Genomic DNA, 9333 nt, shown 5'->3' on the forward strand with positions numbered 1-9333 from the left:
GCTCGCGCCTAGGGCGGCATCGAGGCGGTGGGTGTGGGTGAAGCCTCACCGGACAGCGGCGGCGACCGGCGGCGGCGCGGGGTTGGCCGGCGACGGCCAAGCCGACCGGCGGCCGCTAGGGCTTCCAGGTTTGGGGGCGGACGAGGTAGAGATGGAAAATCAAATCAATCCGGACAGAGAGGTAGAGCACGGCGAGGCGGTCCGGAACCCCACCACGCCGGCGTCGGGGAGGACCGGAATCGGACAGGAGCGGGAGGCGGCACGGCGGGAGGGCATGGAGTCACGGCAGAGTGTTTGGGCGCGTGTGAGGTTGGGGAAACGATAGAGAGAAGAAGCGTATGCGCGTAAAGAGCAGGCCGCGTGAGGTCGTGAGTGCCGTGTCGCGAGTGCACTTTTGGGCTGAATCCAAACTGATTAGTGTGTCGTCGTCCGTAACTCTGTATATACGTGCGTATGTGCAATTGAAGCACTAGTTCTAGCCAAACTAACTAGCTTATACGTATACGTGTAGTACTAATGCACTATTGACTCACTAGCTCTAGCCAAATCTTTCATTAGAAATAAAAAAATAAAATCACAAATTGAATTCTAAAATGTTTGAAAGATTATTGCAACCTTAATTAAGTAATAAATATTATTAGAGTTTTTCTTAAACATAAGTTAATAAATAAAACTTATTATTTGATTTCTTTTAATTAATAACAGAACATATGAAACTTCTAGAAAATATAGAATGTGAATATTTTCTTTACTTAAAATAGTTAATTTAATCCAACATAATTTAGTACCTTTTTGTAAATTCCTAAAACCTTGAAAATAAAGTCCTGAAACCTAAGTATGATATAAAAGTGTTATAACCTTATTTTCTTTAAAAAAAACAATATTATGAGCTTGAACTCACATATAAAACCAAATAATTCCAATCACACTTAAACCACATGAGTGGCACATCCTTAATTCCAAACAAGTTGTTTGATATGCTATGCATGACTATGTTTGAAAGTTGCACATAGAATCTTTATGATAGGACCTTAACTAAAAGATCATAGCTAGAGTTAGGTGTTAATTTTCTTGTTTAGATAAACATTCATCATAAATTCAAAGTTAACCCCTATACCTAATTAAACTAGTCATACCTTGTTACTAAAATCATCTAATGGGGGATTAATAGGAGCATGATACTTAAACAAGTGACCTATAAACACCATCATTAATACCACACCATTGGAATCAATCTTAACCCACGACTTGGTAGAACCATAGTGATCAACCACAATACCAATCTTGTATAGTAACCCACTCCACATGCTTCTACTCAACCGAACTCTATTTGAGGTTAATGAATCACTTATTTTAGGAAACCATTGTTGATTGCTTAGTGAGACAAATAGGATGGTATAGTAAACCCTAATGGTTAACCCATGGAATCACCTTGATAATCATCCTTTGATATGATACTCTATGATCAACCATAGTAGTAACTATGCGTAGTAATTTAATTTATTGTCCATGTTTAGCTAACACATGCCAATACTTGTTGTATATAGACCCATCCTACTTAGTAACCAATCAGTTCCTAGTTAGTGAATTAAATTAACCTAATAGTGAATCTTAGTAAATCCTAGAAACACATAGCTCCTACTTGTAGTAGTTCTTCTTTATGAAAATATGTTCTTCAAAAGTTATTCTTTTGAAGTAATCATCAATCATGTCCTGTAGAACTTAAAACTGGCAACTAATCTTTACATGTTATGCAACCATTATTCCTTTGTGTGTATGATCGTACGATGATTATATCACTTGTTTATGATGCTAAGATAACCAAACCCTAATAATAACCTTGTTTGTGAAACACTCTAAAAGTGCAACACACCTTGAACTAATCATTACCACTCACTAATCCTAAATCATCGGGATTAGGTCACGCTTAGAACGATTGCATCTCATACTTATGCATTATTGCATCCTTGCCAATCTTTTAAACATCGTCCTTACCGGACGATGATGCTATTTCAGAATTTGGAGTTATTGCGTATTGAAGACCTTGCCTGCATAATCTTGCAGTCAAGAAAGGCAAGTTCATCACTTGCTCATGTCATTTGAGTATCTTTATCAAATTACTTGCAAAGTACTATGATTATCACTATTGCATAAAAACCAAAACCACTACTTTCATAACTATGAATATGACTATGTGGTGGGCAATGGAACCATGGATTGTGTTGATATGGTGGAGGTTCCATTGCAAGGATTTATATCCATCTAGGATTAAACAACAAATGTCGCCAGTGATTCTTGTGCCGTAATACCCGTGTTAACCATAAGATCCGGAGTGGGACGGAATAGTCAATTGTATTTCCACCTCTTGTACATCAACGGATGCGCTTTACCGTAGACCCTTGATCCAAGAGAGGACAAGTGGTACCCTTGATCCAAGAGAGGACAAGTGGTAGGGTGGGGGTCCCGATGAAGTCCCCACGGTAATTGCGGTCTATGATGGGTTGCAGCTGCCGGCGAAGGAGTTCATGGTAGAGACCTGAACCGTTGTCGTGGTCGGGGTCCGCCCGTAAGTGGGAATAATGGGCACCGGCGAGGACCCGGGGTCGGAGTTTGCATCAACGGGTGGGTGTATGAGGTAGCGGAGGAATATGATTGGCTATGACCTTATACCGGGCCTCACACCAAAGGAAGTGTGGACGAGAACTATAGACTCGGTTGGCACCAAGGTTAAGATCTCTTATGGGTAAAGCAACACACCTCGCAGAGTGTAAAGAACCGTGACTGTCACTCCTCGTTCCGGGATATGGAGCTGCGAACGCGGCCGGAAAGGAGCTCCATGAAGTTCTAGTAAACCGGTGAAGGCCGACGGACATAGTTCTTCTGAATAAAAGCAACCTTTTGAAGAAATGGTTATGAAAACCTGCATTGGTATTAGACTTTCTGGTCTAATGCCGTAGCTAGTGCATTAAACACCTCTTTCCTATAATGAACTTGTTGAGTACGCTCGTACTCATCCCACTCTTAAATCCCCTGCTTAGATATGGAGGCATCGAAGGAGGATCTACCATGCAACTCGAAGACCGAGGAGTCTACAAATACTTCAAGGGGACAGGAACCTGCCGGAAGGGTCAAACACTACAACTACCATGGAGAAACCCTAAATTAAGTAGTAGAAGGGAACTAGCTTCCTAAACCTAGCTCCTATTTAGCTAGAATCTAGTCTTAGCCTCTTTAGCTAGTCAAATACTCTTTAAATAGAGTCCGTGATAAGATTAGATCACGAGTCGTTCTTTTGGAGTTTATTTGCAGTTTTACCTCATTGTAAAGTAGGAGGCTGTGTGGATCTTTTGTAAAGAGTCTGTGTTGTAATTCTATAGACATGCCTTGGACCCGCATATGTTTCTGTTGTACCACTCTGAGCGATATAATACGAGTGGAATGGTGTTTCATTGGTGTTATATCAGACTTGCATACTACACCATGCAGTGGTATGCCGGGTCACCACAGTTGGTATCAGAGCAAATGCTTTGACCCTAGGATTAAAACCCTTTAAAGGAGACCTATAGGATTGGTAGTGTCTATAGGAAATCGTCCTAGGTAAACCAAATACTTCTTATGACTTGAGATGGATATTCCTTTGAGAATAATCCTGACACACTTAAGTCAATGTTTCTTCCTTAAGTTAGTTAGCTAAATATAGAGCACACCATTAAGTCCCTAAAACAATAGATGAGTAGATCCCAGTTGGTATACAATACATGGTAGTCCAAAGAGAGGATACAACCATAAGGAAGATATCCTATTGGAAGATGTGTACCAACACAGGTTATGGTTAAGTATGAGTTATCCAGAACTGTAATAGAAGTTATATCAAGTGATGAAGTTAATTAAGATATCCTAATAGAAGATGTAGACCCAGATAAGTAATGAGTAAGTAAAATTATCTAGACATGTGAAACCACTGATAGTAAGTGATAAAAACAAGTGATATGAGGTAGTAGAGACCATGATGAGTCAATCATGGGAGATAAGGAAGAGTGATAGGAATAATATATGTCTACCTACATGGTAGAGTTGCTAATCATATATGATTCACTTGAGAGTCATTATGTGATGAAGTAGAACATCTAAAGTATTTAGGAGGAGTACAATAAGAAGCCAAGTGCTAAACAAATAGTGCAAGAATTGTGTTCCAAAACAATAACAAGTGTGCCAAGCACACCATGACCATAGTCTTACAATAGAAACACCTGTAAGTATAGGAGCTATAGTCCAATAGTTATGTGTTTAGAATAACTATGTTAGAATCTAGATATACCATATGAAGGAGTCCCCAACATAATGAAAGCTGAGTTAGTAATTCTAAAGAAAATTAGGTTAACCTTAACTATCCTAGACCACCTTGTTTCAAGTTATCTTATTGCAATTGTGCAATTAAGGTAAAGGTTGAGACAAATAGTAGACTTCCATATATTCGTGCTAAGTATCACGATACAAACCTATCTTATGTGGTGTTATATACTACACATCTCAGCCTGATGTTTAGAGATGTCTTACTCAACTATCATTATTCAGGCTTATGATGGTGTGTATTATAAGCACAAAGCTGAATCTTCTTGGATTTTTATTGGGTTTTCATTGATTGACTAGACCTGTGCATGAAGTTTGACCTTGGTGTGCAAATGCATGTTGCATCATTGAGTTCTTCCTTGATGTTACAGGTCTAGAGGGTAAATGGGATCGCGTGAGGGAGAGACGAGTTACCAACCAACTGAGGAAATAGTAACGACTCATGAAGAGAGGGAGGCAAAAGAAGGTCAGGAAAGAGAAGCTAAGCGGATGGAAGAGGCATTCTCCGTCACTAGATCGTCAACATCAACCCCTTTACTGCTTGGGCAAGAATTCTTTGAGCACATGGAAAGGATGGTCGAGGATAGAGCAGCAAACTTAGCACAACAAAATGAATTTTTCAGTCGTTTGATACGTGAGAATAATGGAGGTATCGAAATGGAGGGCCAAAAGGAGTGAGTCTTACGGAATTCCTACAAACCAATCCATCGACTTTTGCTACCGCACCGGAACCTATGGATGCGGATGATTGGTTGAGGGACACGGAGCGGAAATTAAATACGGTTCGGTGTAATGATGAAGAGAAGGTTAGATATGCCACCTATCTACTATCGGGACTAGCGAGCGTCATGGTGGGATAACGTGACTCTAATTCAACCTACGGAACATGTTTTCACGTGGGACGAGTTTAAGAAGAAGTTCCGAGAAGCCCGGGTTCCTGAAAGTATCATGGAGCTAAAGAGAAGAGATTTCGAGACCTTGAAGCGAGAATGACTTGTCGGTATGGAAATATCTAGTAGAGTTTGATCGTTTATCACGTTATGCGGCGAGAGGATGTGAACACGAGAGGAGAAAAGGATAAAAAGGTTCTTAAAAGGGATGAATCCATTCCTGAAAATGCGGTTGAATTTAACCAAATGCACAAGGTTCCACGAGCTAGTGGATACTGCAATTACTTTGGAGAATGATTATGAAGAAGTGCAGAATGAAAGAAAACGGAAGGCAAGGTTGGAACCACAACCAATTCAGATACAACAAACTCAGTCAGAGATGAATTTCCAAACTAGAGATGAGACAATCACACCGTTTTATAGTCAAGTTCGATGCCATAACTGTGCAAGAAAAGGTCACTATGCCAAGGATTGCACGCAACAGGATATTACCTGTTTTGGATGTGGACAACTAGGTCATATGAAATCAGAATGCCCGGATCATTATCTGGTACGAAGATCAAATGAAGCAATGAACCAATTTTCAAATCACCGGGGGAGCTCATCATCTAAGAAGTTCGAACAAGGAAGTGGATGGAGCACAAGGACGGATGCATAGGACTTTGACCATACTTGTTCTGACCCAATCAGTATGTTGAACACAGCTTCTTCATTTAGCACAATATTAGTTGTAGAATAATATTTTTAAATTGCTCAAGCTTTCATGGGCAACACAGTTGTCCTGTGTAAAGTTGGAATAACCATAGTTGCATAACCAACTAACATATCGTACTGGTATTCACAGCCATGTGGGTACATCATCAATCCAAATAGGATACCCTAGAATAGTACAATAGAAAGCCAAGGAAAAGACATATAGCCTAACCAAGGAGCTAGTTGGTTGGGGAAGATGAGCTTAACAACCATTAGGACAACCCTAAGGGGAGAGCGAGGGATCGGTTGGATCCAATATGAATCAATACTTTGAGCAAGATAGTTGATGAAGGTCCGAGCGAGAGAAAGTTCGATCTTATTTTCATAAGATTATCGAACAATACTTTCGAAGGATGTCGGACCGAAGCCGAGGTTTATACCTCGAGGAAGTAAGAAGTGGACTATAACTTGAGAAAGTGAGTAATATTTACTCGAAGTATGAAAGCACAAGTAAGACAAAACCTAGTGGATTCCGGGAAGAATCTGGACAAGGGATATATTCAATTATATCTAGTGAGATCACCACGGAGTTCGAGAGAAGTCGTAGTACGCATAAGTCAAATCCACACTTCGGAAACGTGAGAGAGTTCAAACTTCGAGGACGAAGTTTAGTTTAAGGGGAGAGACTGTAATATCCCAGGTATTGGGGTTACAAAAATAGAGAAAACAGATGTGTGCATTGCATTCATGCATAGAAAATCCGGGGAATTTTCGCGCATTTGTTTAAAACCTCCAAAGGGATCGAGGTTTCTCTTACATGATGGAATTGAGTTAGTCTTCGATGTGGGTGCGACAAATTTCGACATGACCTTTGTTGAACTACTTGCTTTTTGGGGAACACAATTTGAATTCAATTCAAACATGAGCGATAAGAATTCAAATTGAAATTGGAATTGGAATTCATATTCCAAACAAGAACTTTCTAATAACAATTCCAGCAATATTTGAATCGGGAATCAAGACAATGATTATAAAGAATAAGGAATTTAAGAATAGAGAAATTACAACTTTATTAATATTAACACAATAATACAAAGTAAATATAAAAAAATAAATGAGAATCAAATATTAAAAATAACAATTCACATAAGAATTATTACAACACATATTGAAATATTACAAGTTACACAAGAAGTATGAGATTGCAAAATGGAACTAAAAGAATTCCTAAACTAAATCTTCTTAGCATTTCTTGTTCTTCTTTCCCTGCAAAAGAAACAACAAAGACAAAAGGAAAGTAAATTGTGTTATGGTTAAAATGTCGCCATCATCAAGGATGAGGCATTTTGTTATTGGAACTCAACTTTAGGACATTAGACACCTGTCCTAATATTCGAATGCGATTAGAAGGAATTGTTTATCTTAGGCAACAAATGGGACTTCGGAACCAATTAGGATCATTAGGCAACCATCAGCAAGTAGGCAACAAAAAGATATTGGGCCACAAAATCTGATCCATTTGAATAGGCAACAAAAGCAATAAATTATTTTCCCTCTAATCTAGTTAAGTTCCTATTTAAACCAAACCCACAAATGCATATAACTGAACCATGTCTGACATGGATGAGTCAGCATGATCCTAAGCTCAACTCTGAGTAATTTCCACTTGGCGGTACCCAAAAGTAAAGCCCAAATTGGGAGATAAGAGCAACCTGACGTTGCTTGCTCAAGGAGGAAGAGAAAAGAAGGTTGTTCACTTGCACATGGAGAGTAAGTTACCTACCAAGCAGACACGGTCACCACATGCGGCAATGTCTTGTCAAGCCCACATGTACTTGCCCGGCGGTATATAAGCAACAGTATCAAATCTTCCAACACACCAACACAGCCAGCCGCAGCAGCAGCTCATGGGAGTAGTCATTTCTATCACATACCAGCAAGAACACCTCATGATCCACTAGAACAACACACTAGATAAACCACTAAAATCAACGAGCTAGATTTTAGGAGGAAGCGAAAGCGGCGGGGAGGTGGAGGATAACCCCAAGGAGGAGAAGAACACCGGGACCAGCAGCAAAACCAGACCAACATCAGGCAAAGCTACAGGTTGGAGAAGGAGAGAGGTATACCAAAATCAGAGAGCATATTATTTGGATCCATTCCTAAATAGCATCATATCATCCAAATAAAATAGTTTATCAAACATAAACTGTTTGTGATGATTTTAACATCATTTGATCATAGTATGATCCAAGCCAGATAAATCACTCCACAGAACTGCCAGCAACACCAATCATGCTAAATGTATATTTCTTCTGTGCACACTCGCAGGAGGTACCACAGAGTGGGTTTAAGCAGATGGCACATGGGCAAATTTTGCAAGTAATATAATAGGCATGGACCAAATTATAAATCATCAGTTTAAGTTGTGAGAAGTAATTCTCTCAGCTCTGAATAGAAGTGCTATTCACTATCATCACAGAGAATTTTAAAGACCACAAATACTATCTGTTCATATCATCAATTATGCCTCAGCCTTTTGCATCATAGGCCGGGCCAAAGAATCAAGCCATATCTGTTCTTATCAGATTAATTATAAGCAAGCCATCAACATAACCACAAGATCTGATCATGTATGCACATGATCCGATAGCAGATTCCATCCATCGGAGGCTATAAGCATACAAGCTAACACAGCAAGCCATCAAGTAAATTGCCTAACAAAGCATTAAGTAAATATAGAATGCATCCTTTCGGTAAAAGCAACATAACCGATCATGTATGCCTGGGATGATAAAACAATTCCAAACAGGGGCATCACAAGAATATAGCAGCCAGTAGGGCAATTACATGTTCATCAACAGATTGTAAAGGTTACATGGTGTCCAGGAATTATTCTTAGGTCAATCAAGTAATTTCAATAGCAGTAGTGCTTCAACCAGAATTTAGTGCCACCCAAAAATCAATTAGAATTATACGAGTTGCTTAAGCCGAGAAACAAATAGACATATATTACTTGTCTGGTTGAAGCGGATATATATGAGCTTTGATGTCCTGAATGATCAGCTAGACCAACATTTAGCATTGTGCAAATATAATTAATCACTTGACCCAAGTTTGAATAGCTCCAACCAAACTCACAAGACAACTGGATTATCTAACGGTAGTATCACATAATGATCATCATTGACATAAATCAACCGGTTCAAACGCCCGCAAATTCATGACCACCAAATTTATAGCTATAGAGAATACGAGAGAGAGAGAGAGGAGGGGTATAGCTCACGGTGAGTTCAATCGAGAGTTGCAGCGGTAGAAGAAGTTGACGCCGGGGTTGCGTCGCGGCACCGTCCCACCGGCGTCGAGGTCGAGGATGAAGTAGTCGCAACGAGCACAACAC

This window comes from Lolium rigidum, chromosome 3 (assembly GCF_022539505.1).
Source record: "Lolium rigidum isolate FL_2022 chromosome 3, APGP_CSIRO_Lrig_0.1, whole genome shotgun sequence".
NCBI classification, from domain to species: domain Eukaryota; kingdom Viridiplantae; phylum Streptophyta; class Magnoliopsida; order Poales; family Poaceae; genus Lolium; species Lolium rigidum.